Source organism: Bidens hawaiensis, unplaced genomic scaffold (assembly GCF_021521415.1).
Source record: "Bidens hawaiensis isolate Kalapana, Puna unplaced genomic scaffold, B.hawaiensis_p1.1 tig00001463_1, whole genome shotgun sequence".
NCBI classification, from domain to species: Eukaryota; Viridiplantae; Streptophyta; class Magnoliopsida; order Asterales; family Asteraceae; genus Bidens; species Bidens hawaiensis.
Window position 1 is genome coordinate 469045 of NW_027491083.1, and position 18666 is coordinate 487710.

General features: G+C 40.6%; 1 pseudogene; it reads right to left on the reverse strand.

The window, feature by feature from the left end:
- Positions 1-16849: 16849 nt before the first annotated feature.
- On the reverse strand, positions 16850-17830 carry LOC143580022 (carboxylesterase 20 pseudogene; annotated as a pseudogene).
- Positions 17831-18666: the final 836 nt, after the last annotated feature.

Here is an 18666-nt window from a genome sequence, read left to right on the forward strand (position 1 = left end):
AAAAAAAAATATATATGAAAAGGGCCAAAAGAACCCTACGCACCTGTAGGGTCAATAACAGGCCGATAGCCGCCGAACCCATCACCTGAACCCAACGGAAATCCATCCAAGAGGTCAGGCAGATGGGAAGGTGGCAGAGATTGGCGAGAAGCCCCATGCGTACCTGATGGATCGGCCGTCGGTGCCGATGACGGGGGCATGGTAGAAGCCGCCGCGGTAGCAGCTGCGGGATCCGCAGCAAGAGTGACCGCCGGCTCAGTGAAAGATGCTGTAAAAATCGCACTCACAGCCGGTGGTGACGTCATCTCAGCTGAAACAGTCGGCTCAAAGGAGTGAGCAACTGAACCAGCGGAAGCAGGCGCAGGCGCCTGGGTCGACGCCTCAGGTAGGCTGACCAAGCCTACCGTCATTGGCGGAGAGGTACTCCTCTGCGCTCCACCCTGGAATGCGTCAACATCCACACCTGCGTAAAGAAGATAAGTGTTAACGATATTAAACTATGAAGATAAAAGCTAAAGGAAGTTGTACTTACGGGTTTTCTTGAGCCTGAAAGTACGAACGGGCGGGGATGAACCCGATGGAGCCGGCCTCTTCACGCCGGTCACCGTCGTCATCCTGGGCTCTTCGGCGACAGTTGTCACAGCCTCCGGAATGGTGATCTTATCACCACCGGGATTCCCCGCCACCTCTTCGCTCTCGGTCTCCGAGTCAGACCGAGGCGCCGGATCGGCAGTGGAGGCCACCTTCTCCTTTCCCTTCCCGCCGGCAGCCTTCTTCTTCCGCACCAACGGAGGACCATCTGCGGATTCCTCATCAGAACATACGATTAGAGGAATTCCAGCAGAGGTTTCAACATTGAGGGGTCGAGGGTTGAAGAGCGCCTTACCTGGCCGCCTGGCGCTCAGGATCTCGTGGCCTAGCGGGTAGACCTCCACGAACCGATCCGCAGTTTGTTCAAGGATGGGCAACTCGTTCTCGTCTAGAGCGCGAGTACCCATCCGTGCGGGACCGTCAGCCTCCCGCGGGTTAAGGAGCGACTGCAGGTCGTTCCCCTCTGAAATAAACAGGAAAAAAGTTAGAGGAAAATCAAAATCAACAAAAAGAAACAAAGCATACCGTAAGGAACAGAGTTCGAACCGTATTCGAGGACGATTGGGACCTTTTGCGCATCCGCCGCCTTCCACACCCGGCTCATCCCCAACATGACCATCCCGGACTCCGCAAACCGGTAAACCGGAGATTGGACCCGAGATATCTTCGAGAACCATTCCGCCTCTTGGTAGTTGGAGGTGTGAAGGCTTGGGAGAGCTTGCCCATTCTTAAACTTCATGGCAAGGGGGATGGCGCGAGCGGAGATGAAGAAGAACTCCCGCTTCCACGCGCGAAGACTGCGCTCGGTCGCGCAAATCTTCAAACCCTTGATTCGGGTTGTCAGGGTATACCACCCCTGGATGCACCTCCAAGTATAGAAGGTCATCAGCCGGTCAACATAGGGCTCAACGCCCAAAATCCGGCACACCCACTCGAAGTGGCGAATCTTGGCGATCGCCATGGGGTGCAACTCGGTCAAATGAACACCGTGCCTCTCAAGGACACGGTAAACAAACTTTGTCAATGGGAACCTAAGATTCCCATAAACAAAGAATGCAGCATAAACCCCGATCTTGCCTCTGGGGGCATCGTACACCGTTTGATGAGGTTCAGGAAACTCAGGCTCGAGAGACTCGAGCATGAACTTCCTGACGACGTACCGATACAGATCGCCGGGCAGAGCACACTGGCACTCGCCAGCAGTACTCTTGTCATCGGCTGTAGACTCGAGATCACGTGAAGACATCTTGCAGAAAGAAGAAAACGATTTCGGGAAAATGCTTGCCTGAAAAGGTGAGTATTCGCCGGAAATCGCTAAGAAGATGAAGAGAAGAGTGAAAGTGTGGATTACAAAGAACCCTCTCCCCCTTTATATACTAATCGCAATTAATGCGATGAAATTAATGCGGAAAAGAGAGAAAACGAAGGTGCAATGAAACTATGACACGTGGCAAAAAGCAAGCTGGCAACAGCTGTTGACAGGACGCATACCATTAATTTCGCGGCCACGCGCCCGAAAAATCGGGCCCACGCGCCTGAAAAAGCGTCTGGAATGACCATGTACTGTCACGTCACCATAACTTCCTGCACGTCCTGACACAGTCAGAAGAAACCGTCGCACGACGTTTCAGAGGTTTGGACTATTCTTATCCTTCCACCAACTATTCGAATTTCAAAATTCAAAATTTAAAAATATTAAAAAGTAAGCGGGAAAATACCCCTTACCTTGGCAAACAAGTAACCGTAAGACGGATGCGGGTACAGTGTTAAGGCAAAACCCTTCACATACCTAGCACCCGCAGGGAATTGAAGCCAAGTAAACCTTGGCAAACAAGTAACCGTAAGACGGATGCGGGTACAGTGTTAAGGCAAAACCCTTCACATACCTAGCACCCGCAGGGAATTGAAGCCAAGTAAACCTTGGCAAACAAGTAACCGTAAGACGGATGCGGGTACAGTGTTAAGGCAAAACCCTTCACATACCTAGCACCCGCAGGGAATTGAAGCCAAGTAAACCTTGGCAAACAAGTAACCGTAAGACGGATGCGGGTACAGTGTAAAGGCAAAACCCTTCACATACCTAGCACCCGCAGGGAATTGACGCCAGGAATACCTTGGAAGTAAAGTAACTGTAAGACGAGCGCTGGTACAGTGTTAAGGCAAAACCCTTCACATACCTAACGCTCCGCTGGGAATTGAAACCAAGAAGGATCTTCTGGGCAATGCTTGCGGAAACGGAAATAACATCCCCGCATAGTGGGAACGTCGAGAACTACGTTGTTTGAAGCTCCAGGATGGAATTGGTGGTTTTAACATAATTGATCACTATGTTCAAAACTACCAAAACCTCATGGAGAATCCACACAAGTGGGACTCAACGCTCCTGACTTGCGAGGAAGTTACAGACCTACCCGCATCATACCCAAAGATCAAGCAGGAAACTCGGGAATTTCTGCAAGTGACAAGGACTTCCGTGGGAAGAATCCCCATGGAAAACCTTAAAAAACCCTTTTTAAAACCCTTTGCTTAAGTCCAAAAGTTCACCTCACTTTATTAAACACTCATGAGAAGAACATTGGACTGGGGGGACTTGAAGAGGTAGGTCCCAGCAGAGCCCAGTTGGACCCGCAAGACTAACCTTGAAGAGGGACGTCTGCGCAGAAACCAACTGGATCCGCAGGACCAACCAAGCTCAGAGACGTGACGTCCTTACGCGCAGTACGCAAGCTGTTCCCGCAGGAAATGCCTCCCAATGGTGAAGGACTCCGCCTGTCCCCGCAGCCTCGGATACAAGCCATTAGGGAAGGCCACCCGCGCAGCAAGGCTACACGCACAAGGCACTTAGCTCTCATTCAGTGTCACCTGAAGGAATGAGCAAAGCCGGGAACAATCCCGCACAGTGGCGGGAGGGGGAATACTCCCGCCCAAATAAGCCAGTCCGTACAATACAGGAAGATCTTCTGTACTGTACCTGACGAGGTATGGGCAAAAGATCTGACTAAAGATACGACAGCTTATTGACAACAGTATGGCGAGCAGCATGCTCCTGCACTGCACTGTATGTCACTATTAGCCGCTGCCTACTCACCAACTCCTGTCATACCACGTGCGTAGCCGGCAGTTGGTGGAAAAGGAATAGTACACAGCAGGCCTGGTCACTATCAGCCGCTGCCTACCCACCAACTACCAGCAGGGCACGTGCGTAGGCCACTGTTGGTGGAACAGGAACACTGTTGCAGCCGGCCACACCTCCTTGGAAACCTATCTTCGGCTATAAATACCACAAATGGTATGACCATCTCATCTTATCATATCTTACCATATTATACCTGATATCTGCTCTAGCAATCTCTTAATATACATTTATATTTAAAGAGCAATCTAGTCTGATTCTCACGCCGGAGGGTGGTCACAAGGAGGAACCCCCCCCCCCCCCCCTTCTGAGTGACAAGCTCACGGTGTCTGTTTTGCAGGTTATCAGAAGAACCATCTTCTCTGGGTCTAACCCCTCGTGGGAAACGTCTATCTAACCCCCAGGTTACTCGTAATCTGCCTGGGGTCCGGTTAGTGTTTCTTCAGTCGGATGACTGATTGTGTATCACTGAAGTTTGGGTTTTCTATAGGTTCGATGTCGAAATTTCTACGTGTACGAAGTCAAAATACATAAATATATAATATACTAAAAAAGAATTTGTGGCGATCCCGTTCCCCAAAAGCTGTCTACACTCCTGCTTCAAAGTAAATTAGATAGTGGAATTTTTCAAATTAAACATCTTGAAAATTACATTGAATAACAAAGATCAACTCAAGTTGACGTCAGTTTCTCTTGCTTCAATGAATTGATTTGAAAAATTTAAGGATGGTGTAATTCCTACTTTTACAGCCACTGAGTACGTGCAGTTGGGGGTGATACAACGCAAAGTGGAAATTAGCAAGAATGTGCCTTGCAACCAAGATGAAGGGACTTTTAAGTGTTGCCAACTTGCATGTTTCCATATGTGATAATGATGAAGAGAGTTGTACCTATACACAGATTATTGTTTACACCCAAGTATTTTCTTTTTTTTTCTTCTGATTTTTTCAGTGGGTTTAGCCTAAAATAAATGGCTTTTAGGTATGTGATACAATGGTTGAATGAAAATAGGTACACCTCTATCTGAGATGGAGGGACTGTTTGACACGTCACTAAATTTTCCAACATGATATTATACATCATCCCTTGAGAGTGGATGACAGCCACATAGGATTAGGCATCTCTTCTGTAACATCATAATGTGAATTATTAGTGAGAGTTATGATAAGAATTATTTTGTTATATAATAATAAGAACAATTTCAATTATATAATAAAAATGCATAAAGATAAATATGTATGGTTGGTGTTGTAAGATTTTGATTAAAAACCACGTGACGGGACGTTGTGGTGTTACGTCAACATATTTTATTGTTTTAATTTTTTATGTTTGTCAATGTCGTCGTTGCCGAACGAATCGTGTCTGTTCGCTGCGACAAACGCAAGTCTTTCGTTTTTGACATGTTAATTTGTTGTCTTTAGGTGTTGACGAATTTAAATTTTGGTTTGTTTTCGATGGAACCTGATACTAGGGATGAGTAAAACGAGAACTAGTACCGATTAGGTACCAAGTTCTGAGTTTTAGGTACCAGCACGGTACCCATATTTCTCGATTTTTGCCTTCAATACCGGTACCATAAATTTGAGAACACCGGTACTGATGCCCGCTCATCCCTGTCTGATATCGATCGAATTTGCGACGGTTCTCCGCCGCAACACGTGGGTTTTCTTTTTTAAATGTTAATTTCTTGTATTTGGGCGTTTGAGAAATTTATTTTTTGGTTAAGTTTCGATATCGGAACCCCATACCGACCAAATTCGCGTCAACCCATAGCGGCACCGCACGGGTTTTACCTTCCGACTAAACATCGTAATAAATAAGTTTTTAATCATAAGCTATACAGGTGTCAATACTAATTTGTACGTTTTCCTTTCTAAAAAATAAATAAAATAAACAATAAAAAAACTAATTTGTACGTTTACTTTATTGGTTTTATTGCCATTACTGTTATGGACCTAACAGATATCGACTGAATTCTGCACGCTTCTACGCGAGGAGTTTTGTAACCTGGTTATTATTATTATTTTTACGGATCATTATTATAACTATTTTTGTTCTTAACTAGTGCTTACCCGGCGCGTTGCGTCGTGGCAGCTGGTAAAACCCCAACGTTGAAACTTGTGTTGTAATACCCCAAGTGTTACGATTGTAAGTCGACGTGAATTTAGACATTATTAGTTATGCTCGTTAAGGTATAGACACTTTTGGTAAAACATAAGTGTTCAACCCAAAAAATAAATTTGTCAAATTAACATACAAGAAAAATATAATATTCGATGTATATTTGGTCGGTAAACCCAGACAGTGATAAACCTAAGCTTTGTCGGTCCAGGACATTGAGGCTGTATTTCGACACGAATTCGGTCGCTTTAGGTTACCTCCGTTACGGTACAGAAGTTAAAAAATGGTAAAAATATAAAAATTGAGGTGGACCAATGGGCGACGTCGGACGATGAACTTGGACGTTGGTGAAACTTGAACGTTGTTGGTCATAGTTGTTAAGGTTGTGAGTCTACGCGAATTCAGTCTGTTTTGTTCGTTACGGTTCCAAAACAAAAACCAAAAAACAGAAAAGCAAAATGATAATGTCTTATACGCTGCCGCCAAGTGACCCAATCGACACTGAGCAGCACCAAACTTTCTAATTATTATATATAATAATAATAATAATAATAGTTATTGTTATTATTATAATTGATTAATAAAAAAAAACATGATTGGATCCCATATGGCTGCCATTTACTCTCAAATGATGATGTATAATGCCATGTTGGAAAATTAGTGACGTGCCAACAAGTTCCTCCATCTCATAGAGGAATTAGGAATACCTATTTTCATTCAACCCTTGCGACAGACCTGAAATCCATTAATTTTAAGCAAAACCCACTAGAACAAAAATAAATCAAAGTTAAAGTAGATGTGCAGATGGCCAGAATTAGCGTTCAAAACAACATGTAAATGACAAGGACATGTAGTCTATGGCTTCAAGTGATACCGCTGATCATTCTGTATCGTATCCGGACAACTTTCATATGAAGAACTGAAGAAGTAAAGAAGACTCTCGATAAGCAAAGTGTCATTTTGAAAGAAGTTGATAGTTTTGATAAGTTGAAGATGAAGAACAAAAGGATTGAAGAAACTACAAAAGTTGCAATGTTCAAGAAACCATTCAAAACTAGCATGTTTCAGATGTGGTCAAGAAGGGCACGGGATCAAACATTAAAAGCAAGTTAATAAGACTAGCGCATCCTTTACAAAGGACAAGGTTCAGACGGTAAAGGCAACAAGAATTGCTTCCTGGATCAAAGCCCACAAAAAACTCATCTTTGAATGATCTGAAGAAGCACTATTTGTCCAAATTAGTATTCTCATATTACTGTTTCAAAACCTTCAAGACCAATAACAATTAATCATGTTGGGTTCCAGTGTTGATCGGTCAACGGTTTAACAATAAAACCCGATTTTAATAAAAATTTCTTAATTATTAATCACATTAATTATTATCAACGTAGCGAAATAAATAACATGAGAAATAATCACCTTATTGGAACCTCACAGGATCCGGTTACAGACTATACGAGTACAAGTTCGAAACTATCAAATTAAATATGAATCAACACCGACAATATTTAACCTCATTTAATAAATAATCGGTTGAGACACCGAGGGATAACGAACTTCGCTAGGTGACTATATTAAACGAGACCCGACGGTGGCGTTGCACGAAGGCCTAGGGTTCTCCTTAATCTCATTTTCTAATGATTAGGTTAACTAATTATATTAGTTATGCCTAACCGGACCACCAAGCCCATCTCTAATTCTAAAGCCCAGTCCATCTCATTAACATTATTAGTCAATACCGGTTAACTAACTTAAACGAATTTTGTGTTTGTTACCCAAGGGTAACTCTCACGGGTTATAACTCGGTCGGCCGCATTGACTTAACTGAACCAGTCCACAATATCCAACACTCTCCCACTTGGACGGCTTCTGGTTAAGTTTCTCAATGCTAACAACCAGCGGTGCTTTAGCTACACATGGCTACCCCTAACAAGTTATGACATTTTAAATTCATTAACAAAAAGATATTGGAATACACTATTGCAAGATAATGAGCTTATGGTAATCGTTTTCATCTATCCTTTCTGCATAAGACATCAATTGAATAATGAGACATAGATCAGATTCAATCTCACATGGCGTTCAATTATTGTTGTTCTCGATCTAGAATTAAAGTGGTCCAATCAAACACATAGTAACTTTGGGTGAGGCATCACACTTCACCAATTTGAATCAACGAGGATGCCAAGATGTCTAAATGTTACATACCATGTAAGAGTACATAATCTCATCTTGATTACATACAACTCCCATTGAACTTCAGAATATTCCCAACCAATGCCTTTATAGCTGGTGATTACACGACAGCGGTTGACATTGATCAAAGAATAGCCTTTATTAAATGAAAATTCTAATATGTATCTTAGGTCTATGGATACTAAATGAGTATACCAGTATCAAAACATCTTATGACTAAGATCCATGAAGATGATTTGATGCGAGTTACATCCAACGTCATTCATAATAAGGTCTGTGAGTTTGGAAGTCAACTCATTGAGTCCAAAGTCAGAATAGTCTTAGTTCAGATTTGTTCCCACAAGTCTGACCGACAACGGATAATTTAGAATACAATATTCATGGATTAAACATATTAAAAAATGAACACAGTTATAATATTCACGTTTGCATTTAACGATTAAAAAGTGAACTCAAAAGTGTAACTGTTTAAATGTTCATACATCCAAATACTAAATCAAAACAAATAACTAGCCAATCTAAGACCTATAGCATCCTTGTGTCAATCATGCTTGTCCTGAGTTAATGGATCTGTTAGGTTTTGATCTGTGTCTACTTTGCTTATTATAATATCTTCTCGTTTCAGTATTTCCTGTGTAAGATGGAACTTTCTTAGAATGTGATTGGCTCTGTGATGAGATCTGGGCTCTTTGGCCTGAGCAATAACACCTGTGTTATCACAGAATACCTCGATTGGTTTATGAATACTCGGAACCACATCGAGGTCAGATATGAATTTCTTCATCCAAGCAGCCTCCTTAGCAGCATCTGATGCAGCTATGTATTCAGATTTGGTGGTAGAGTCCGCCACCACACTCTGCTTGGAGCTTTTCCATTAAATAGCTCCTCCAATGAGAGTGTATACGAATCCTGATTATGAGTGAGAATCATCTCGGTCAGTTTGGAAGCTAGCATCAGTATAAAACTTTACAGTAAGCTCTTCTTCCACTCCTCCAAACACTAAGCATATATCCTTGGTCCTTTTCAGGTACCTTAGAATATTCTTTACTGCAGTTTAATGGGCAACTCTAGGATTTTGCTGAAAACGACTAGTCATGCTTAAAGCATACGAGACGTTAGGTCTAGTGCATTACATAGCGTACATGATAAAACCAATCATTGAAGAATATGGAATTGCTTGCATATTCTTAGTTTCAATGTCCTTTTCTGGAGACTGTGATTTGTTCAACACGGTTTCTTTAGCAATGGGAACACCTCCTTTCTTGGAGTTATCCATTGAGAAGCGTGCTATTACTTTGTCTATGTATGTACTTTAACTTAGCCATAGAAGCCGCTTAGACCTATCTCGGTAGATCTTGATTCCTAGCATATAAGCAGCTTCACCAAGATCTTTCATTGCGAAACAAGATCACAACCAGTGCTTAACCTCTTTAAGCATAGGAATGTTGTTTCCAATGATCAGTATATCTTCCACATACAGGATGAGGAATAATATAGCGCTCCAACTAGCCTTTTTGTAAACACAAGGTTCATATTCATTTTTGATAAAATCAAACTCTTTGATTTTCTCATCAAAATGAAGATTTCAGCCGCGAGATGCATATTTAAGTTCATAAATGGCCTTGTTCAGTCTGCACACCCTATTAGGATATTTGGGATCGATAAAACCTTTAGGCCGAACCATATAGACATCTTCAGAAATATATCTATTAAGGAAAGCGGTTTTGACATCCATCTACCATATCTCGTAGTCATAATGCGCGGTTATGACAAGTAATATCCTTATTGATTTAGTCATAGCAACGGGCGAGAAGGTTTTATCATAGTCAATACCCTGAGTTTGAGTAAAAATTTCGCAACTAGCCGCTTTATAAGTCTGTACATTTCCACGCATGATGGTTTTTCTTTTGAAAATCCATTTTCTCCCCATTACCCAACCTTCCGGGGGGGGGGGGGGGTTAGTTCAACCAAGTTCCAGACTTGATTGTCATGCATAGATTGCATCTCGACGTTAATGGCTTCTTGCCATTTCTCAGATTCCGGATCTAAGACAGGAAATTTATAGTTATTATATTTATCACTTGACTCAGCTACTAATAGGACTCGGGACCATATAGATGCCATAGGTATCTGCTTGGTTCTTTGTGATTCCTAATACTTCTGCGAACGCTTGTGTTTATGTCTGATGTATCAGCAACAACATCTTGTTGATTAGACGTTCCAACTTCCATAGTGGTTGTTTGTGGTTCTTGAATTTCTTCAAGATCGACAATATTATTTCTAGTCCCTCGATCGAGAATTTCATTCTTGAGGAAGTGACCCTTCCTTTTGATAGAAATCAAATTTGTATCAGGATGGAAGAAATAATATCCACTTTGGTTATAGTATCCGACGAAAACAACTTTTACGCTATGAGGATCGAGCTTGTCATCAGAATCACTAGTGACATACGCATCACAACCCCATACTCTAAGGAAAGACAAATTGGGTTTACGCTCATGCCATATCTCTTATGGGGTTTTGTTTAGCTTTTTAGTTGGAGCCAGATTGACAATGCGGGCGACGGTCATAAGGGCAAAGCTCCAAAAGGAGTGAGCCAAGTTAGTTTTACACATCATCGATCAGACAATATTTAGCAAGGTTCGATTTCTCCTCTGGCTCACGCCATTAATTTGGGGTGTGCCGGGTGGAGTGAGATGTGAAACAATTCCACGCTTTTTTAGATAATAGATGAACTCTAAGCTGAGATACTCTCCACCTCGATCCGATCGAAGCATTTTACTTGTTTTCCAAGTTAGTTTTCCACATTGTTTTGAAACTCTTTGACCTTTTCAAAGTTTCATGCTTCTGTTTCATAAGATACACGTAAGCATATTGACTGTAATCGTCAATAAAAGAAACGAAGTATTTCATGATTTCTAGACATGGTTTTAAAAGGGCCGCATACATCAGTATGCATGACTCTTAGTAGATCCTTTGCTCTTCACTTTTATGAGTGAAGGAGTCTTTGGCGAGTTTTCCAGCTAAGCAAGACTCGCAGTCGTCAAAAGATTCTGGTCCTATGGATTCAAGAATCCCTTTTGTAAGGTCCCGTCCCCGGTAACTCTACTTTGGTGTTGGATTTACTCATAAACACAGTTCTAAAATCAGAGTTAATTAAAAACTTTTCGCGGAATACTTAATATTAAACATTCTTACATAACATAAGTACTTGTCTTAACAAAATACATTAAGTCTTAAACAATAACATAAACGACACGTGAATCTTCCGTCTTCGATGCCAGTCTCCATCCATTTGCCACGTGTCCCACCTCAAGCAACATGCCTCATCCTACTCACCAGCGTGCATACTAAAAATCAGCTACGCTGAGTGAGTTCTAGTTAATCAATTAACATACATTACATTCATACCATACTCATACGTGTCCGGAGATACGTATTTATACTTTATTTGCTATCACTTCTTTCGTACATACTTTACATATATACATAAGTTCTTATATACTTTCTTTCATGAAACCCTATGGTATACCATAAGCCATTCTATCTTAAACATCACAGATATTATAAGGGTCTGGTCTCTAACATCACAGATATTATAAGGGTCTGGTCCCTAACATCACAGATATTATAAGGGTATGGTTCCTTCTGTCTCGAATAACCATACCTTTATCATGCATGCATACTTTACATATCTTCTAGTTATAAATATATATACATACTCGTTCATACAATCATTATGTAACAATACATTCAATACACAATCATACACGTATCATACACTTACCAATCAAGTAAGGGTATTATTTACTACATAGGAGTATGCACACAGCCCCGGAAACATAATAGATATAGGGGCTAGAACTCACCTGGAGTCGGTTTCTCTCGCTGTTAATGGTAATGCCCTTCCTTAGTTGCGCACGGCTAACTGTACAACACATTACGCGTGTCAATTATCCATTACTACTACTTCGTATATCTATGTTAGTGAAACCCACAACTAACGGGGGTCTGGGGGCAGCGCCCCTGGTAGCGGGGTCTAGGGGCAGCAGCCCCTAGCAAGGTCCAATGGGCAGAGCCCTTGGCTGGGGTCGAACAGTCATTTAACAAAAATGCATCAGAAAATGTATTTCATGAAATTTCGCATGGAAGAATTTCGCTTCGCATGGAGTTTCGCTTCGCATAACTTTTTCGCTTTGCATGGAATTTCACTTCGCATGACTTTTTCACTTCGCATGGAATTTCGCTTCGCATGACTTTTTTGCTTCGCATGACTGTGCGATGCGAAAATATTGATTTCGCTTCGCATGGCCATGCGATGCGAAATTCCTGCCTTTCGTCGTTTTTACCATTTTAAAGCCATTTTTCTCCTTGTTTCCTCCTTAGGACCCGATTCTACTCTTTTTATGGGTTTTGGGTTGTACCAACTTTGTATACCCGTGTTTCTCATAGTCCAGACGTCACCTTTTTTGTCTTATAATACACCCGTGAGGCTAAAACTCACCAAGTTCATGTTTTTCTTACATTTCACAACCCGATCTAACATTACATCGGTTTGCATGTCGATTCTAACCATAAAACTTAACCCTTTGGCCGAAGCTTACCTTTTTGCTCCGGGTTCGGTTCAGATCTGGACAACTCGAGGATCTGGACGTGATTCTTGTTATTTGAAGACATTTTGAGCACCAAGATCTTCCTTACTTTAACCCGGATTTGGATTCGGGTCTTGAGAGAGTATGTGTGTGTGTGTTTGTTATGTTTTAAAGAAAAAGAAAGTGTGGGGAAGTGGTGGATATTTATAGGAGGCTATGGGCCCCACCACCCACTCTCAATCCCAAATCCAATATTATCCAAACACTAACACACAATTAAATAAACGACACACGGTTAACAACAAATCCTTCTGTTATTTAATATTCTGAAAATACGAAAGTTACACCTTTGGATTGGAGTCTCTTAACTCGTGCCTTACTTATGTGACCAAGTCCGCAATGCGATAGAAATGTATTATTGATGCTAGAACTGATACGTTTCAAAAGATTATATACATTATTGTGTAGTTGAACACCAATATCATAAATACCATTTTGATATTTAGCCTTAAAATAAAAGACATCATTCAAGTAAGCAGAAATAGAAATTCCATTAAAAGCGTACTTAAATCCTTGTTCAAAAAATAAAGAAACTGAGATAATATTTCTGGTCAAACCAGGTGCAAACAAATAGTTATTTAAAGTAACTACAAGGCCATATGGACATGCAAAACGATATGTGCCAATTTTAAGAACTAAGACTCTCTTCCCATCACCAACGATGAGTTCCATGCTGCCTTGTTTAAGCTTCTTCCAGTTTTCAGGTTCCTGTAAGACATTAACGATGTGGTATCCACATTCGGTATCAAATACCTGCTAGAAACAGTGAAAAGTTCAATAATGTAAATAGAAATACCTTTAAAGGAGGTTTCACCATTGGTTCTCTGTTTCTTCAACTCAGCAAGATAGTCAGTACAGTTACATTTCTAGTGTCCCATTTTGTTGCACTTGTAGCACTATCGTTCCTCGGGAGGTGGCGGTGGTACCTTTGCAACACTCTTGTTGGTGTTATTGGTATGCTTGACAGCAACAATAACCTTCTTCTTGCCTTTACCGTTATAACACCGGTTCTTGGGATTAGGCTTCTTGACACCAGCAGATCGAACCATTAGAACTTGATTAGTTTTGGTTGGAATATTCATCTCAGCCGTTTTGAGCATACCATGAAGCTCCGGCATTGTCTTCACCCAGGCATTCATATTAAAATTCATTACGAACTGGTCGTAAGAGCCGGGGAGAGAGTTTAAGATGAAATCCGTTGCCATTTCATCCGACAGGGGATAATCAAGTTTTTTTAACTGGTCAATGTACCCTTTCATTTTGACGACATGCGCACTAACAGAGGATCCTGTTCTATTCTGCAGCTAATTAGCTGCTTCATGGTGTCGAAACATTCTTCACGGCTTGTTTCTGGAACATGCCCTTGAGTTGCTCAAGCATCTCATAGGCACCAAGATCTTCTAAGCCTTTAGCAAGCTCAGAAGACATGATGGCTAGCATAATGCAGGCGACTTCAGTAGAGTCGTCTTTATGCTTAGAACTTTTCTGGCAGCAACAGTATTGTCTTCAGGCTCGGTTGAACTGGTCCATTGAGAACATAGTGCTTCTTTGCCATTTTGAGAACAAGTCTCAGGATGCGGTGACATTTAATAAATTTAGTGCCATTTAGTTTTTCTTTCTCAAGATAGTTTTGAGGGGTGAATGAGGAGTTATTTTCAGTTGGCATATGTTAAATAAGCAAAAGTAATTTAATTAGTATTTTTGATGTTATAATCCTTTTATCAATAACCCAATAACATTAATAAAATAGGAAATTAAGAATCTGGCTTCTAGTTACTAATGGCAGTTGTAGCACACAACATTAATAAGTGGTTAGGCAGACTGTACAACGATTGCCAATTGTGAATAAAACACAACTCTCGGTTATGAGGCCTATTAAGACAATGCTTGCCTAAGTAGATATGTTTAGCCTCATCTATGCCCACCTTAGTCTCCAGACAGTCTTGGCACGTAACAGAAAAGTAAAGTAATAGTTACCCCCCTAGTATAGTCACTTGTGAAAGGGCCGGATATGTTATCAAAACCCTGTCACCTTGAAGGGATAAGCTAGAATCAAGTGCGGTGCGGTAGCTCCAAACACTTGAAGTTTCGCAGTATGCCTCAAGTGTGGCTTATAGTAGGATGACATAGACTTTTGATTTAAAATAGGGATTAATTTTAAATATTACCGAATAGAGTAAAAGTCCAGTTTTACTGTATTAATCAGGACAACTTGATGAACCCTTTCATCTCTTAGGACACTTAGGTTTATATAACCTATTAAAACTAAGTTTCTCCGCGATACGGATAACCAATTTTTAAGTTAATACTTCAAATATTAAGTTACTAGTTTTTGGAAAATCAAATTTAGTTTAATTTTGCAAAAACATAATTGGTTAATAAGTTTATTTTAAAATATTTGGTATTAGGTTGTTGAAGTTATAACTAATTATAATAAAGCAAGCAACCACAATAGCAAATAAGAATATGTAAATCTTAAATAGCTAAGATTAATGAAAGATCTTGCTAGAAACTATTAGCAAGATCAATCGGGTCAAGGGGTCACAACACAAAACAACCACAAGCATGGACTCTTGTTGCACTCCGTCATCTTTATTATCTCCCACTGACTTCAAGAACTCCATGTCCTCGTCCTCGGTTTTTTCTTCGGGTCTTCCTCATTACAAATAATGAAAAAGTAAACCTACCTCTTACAATTTTGAACCATCAAAAGTGGCCAAAAACTATAAAATAAAAACCGAAAGTAAATACAACTTTTGAACCATTCATATGGCCAAAACAAAAATAATCAACCAAACACACATGGTCGGTTCAGATTTACATATTCAACAAAAAATTAAAAATCGGGCGATCATTTTCATCAAATAAAATAAACAAAATTTTAACCAAACCAATGTTTCCCTAAAATTTTATCTTGGTCAAAAACTTCAACAACTTTGAAGTTTGTGATGTAGAACCAATCAAAAAAACCGGATTCGACTCGTATGTTGTAACCAAGGCTCTGATACCACTGTTGGGTTCTAGTAGTGATCAATCAAGGGTAACAATTAAACCCGGTTTCAATAAAAAGTTTTATAATTATTAATCACATTAATTATTATCTAAGCAGCGGAAAAAATAACATGAGTAATCATCACTTCAGTGGAGGCTCACATGATCCAGTTACAGACAATACGAATACAAATTTGAAACAACCAAATTAATATAAATCAACACCGACGATATTTAATTTTACATCCGTTAATAAATAACCGTTGAGACACTGAGGGATAACGAACGTTGCTACGTGATTATATTAAACAAGACCCGGCAATGGCGGTGCAAAGGATGCAGTGGCAGCGACAGTGGTTAGTGGAGGCAGCAGCACGACGGGCAGCAGACAGCGGCAGTGCCAGCAGCGGTTCCTGGCAGTCGTGGCTGGCCGGTGGTGGCAGAGTAGGTAGAGAGAGAGAGAGAGAGAGGAAGCTTGTGATGGCTAAGGTTCTCCTTCAACTCTTTTTCTAATGATTAGGATAACTAATTATATTAGTTAAGCCTAACCGGGCCACCAAGCCCATTTTTAACTCTAAAGTCCAGTCCATCTCGTTATTATTATTAGCCAATACTGGTTAACTAATTTAAACGAATTTTATATTCATACCCAAGGTGTAACTCTCACGTATCATAACTTGGTCGGCTACGTTGACTTAGCTGAAACAATCCACAATATCCAACCAATCAAACATCCACAAAAATCATTAACTAGACTCTGAAGTAAAACTGAAAAATTTATCAAAACTTAAGTATGTCAAAACCAAAAATTTTTATTTTAGTAACACAAGTTTGGCGAATCAAACCAAAATGAAATTAGTAAGGAAAAAAGTTGGTTATATATGTCATGAGGTTACTTATATTGATGCTAAGGGACAACCCAAGACCATGTCTTACACTATTGACGAAACACAATGTGAACTTCACATATATTATTAAATTAATGTGTAGAATTGTACAAGTACAATTTTACAATGGTTCTATTAAACAACTCAAGAATCATGTCTTCATTACAAATTACACACTATTTGATTGATACTTGCAAATTAAAATAAGATCGACAACTACATTATATGATCAGTTTGCTTATCCGACATTGCAACTGAGCATTTGGTATCATTACCAGTTAACATTTCATGTTTTTGATTTTGATAGTAGACATGAAACTCGCTATTTCCTCTATCAGCTCTTTAGCTTTAGACTTGTCAAAACATTCAATCCCGTGATCACCATCGCTGTAGAAACATGTACACTCTACACCTTTCAACTCTAAAGTCTTTGCAAACTCTATCTGACGATCCACCATCAAATCTCCATAACGAATGGCCATCATCACCGGCCAACCAACGTCTTTAATCCTGCCCATATCGTCTCGACTCCTACTCGCCATCAAGTTGCAATACTCATGGTCACGAGTTGCACCGACAGGGAGAGCCCAATCCCACATCGAATCACTTAAGGGTAACGTAAAGAGAAACCCGGTGGTCGCCAATCTGATCTCGGATTCCGTCCTTTCCACCCCTCCAAGGAACAGATTGTGCAAGATCAAGCCTTTGATATTCAATGGCTCAAGTTCCGTAAGTTGTTGGGATACACGTAATGCTACGTGGTAGACTAGATTTGCACCAGCACTACTTCCAAGTAGGTAACAGTTGGAGAAGTCAGCGAACTTGGTCAGCCATGGATCTTGGGTTGACTTGAGCCAATGCAAGGCCTCCGCCCCATCGTCATAGGCAGCTGGAAGGCGGAGCTCCGGTGCGTTTCGGTAGTTTACATTCACCACCACAGCCGGGAGGTGTGCGGCTAGTTGGTCACAGAAGTCGTGTATTATGGTTGTATCTGAAGTCGTGAAAATAAAGCCACCACCACGGTAGTAAACAATGAGAGGGAGCTTTTGCTGCTGTGTTAGGGTTTCTGTTTCTTTCGGGATGTGAATTCGACAACCGGTTTTGTTGATGGTTACATCTTTGGAGAGGGCAGGAGTGTCGGAATCTGGATCCGGTGTGGGGTGTGAGCATGGGAAGGATATGAGGCGAGTGTATGAACCGTCCGCGTTAAGAACAACAAAAGGCTGGGTTTCTTCGGCCGGTAATGTTTCATCAGACATTGTGAACAATGGAGAATGGAAATGAATATGGGACGATAAGAGACCATTCAGTACTTGCTTTAAATTATTGAACTCAACTTCTCATATTTATTATTATCATTATTATTGCATACGGTATTACACTACTGTTACCAAACAACTTGCACTAAATTATTGATGTGCATGTGGATATGAAGTTTGAAATTGTTCTCTCTCTAATAATCAGCGGTTTAAAACTTAAAATGGTTCGGATTAAAACCGGTTCAGATTGATTAATGGTTGTCAGAAAAACCGATTTATAATCGGTTCGATTCTGGTTTTCTAACCATGTTACAATCGGTTTCTACTCCCCGCTATTTAATTAATCCAAACAAGGTGATAGCAAATAGGTATGAACTCTGAACTCTATAAATTAATATTTGTCAACGCATAGGGAAAAAAAAGTCAATGCATGCATATTACATAACAAATTAATTTTTTACACTAAAATGACTCGTTATTATATGTAAACGAAGTATTGACCAATTTTGTAAGTAACTAGTATTTTATTTGGGGCGTTATGTCAGGACAGGTAAGTAAAATTTGGGCTGTGGTAAAACTCATATGTTGTTAGTCTCAAGCGTTGAGATGGTAAGTCGACACGAATTCGGTCGGCTTCGGTTACATGTGTTATTTTACTAAAAAAAAAATCTTGAGGTGGACCAATTGGATGAAGTCGATCGGTAAAACTCGATCGTTGGTAAAACCCAACCATTATCGATCCCAGGCGTTGAAGCGGTCAGTCTATGTGAATTCAGTCGGTTTCCGTCACGTTCGTTACAACACCAGAACTAAAAAAAATTTGCATTCGGTTTGTT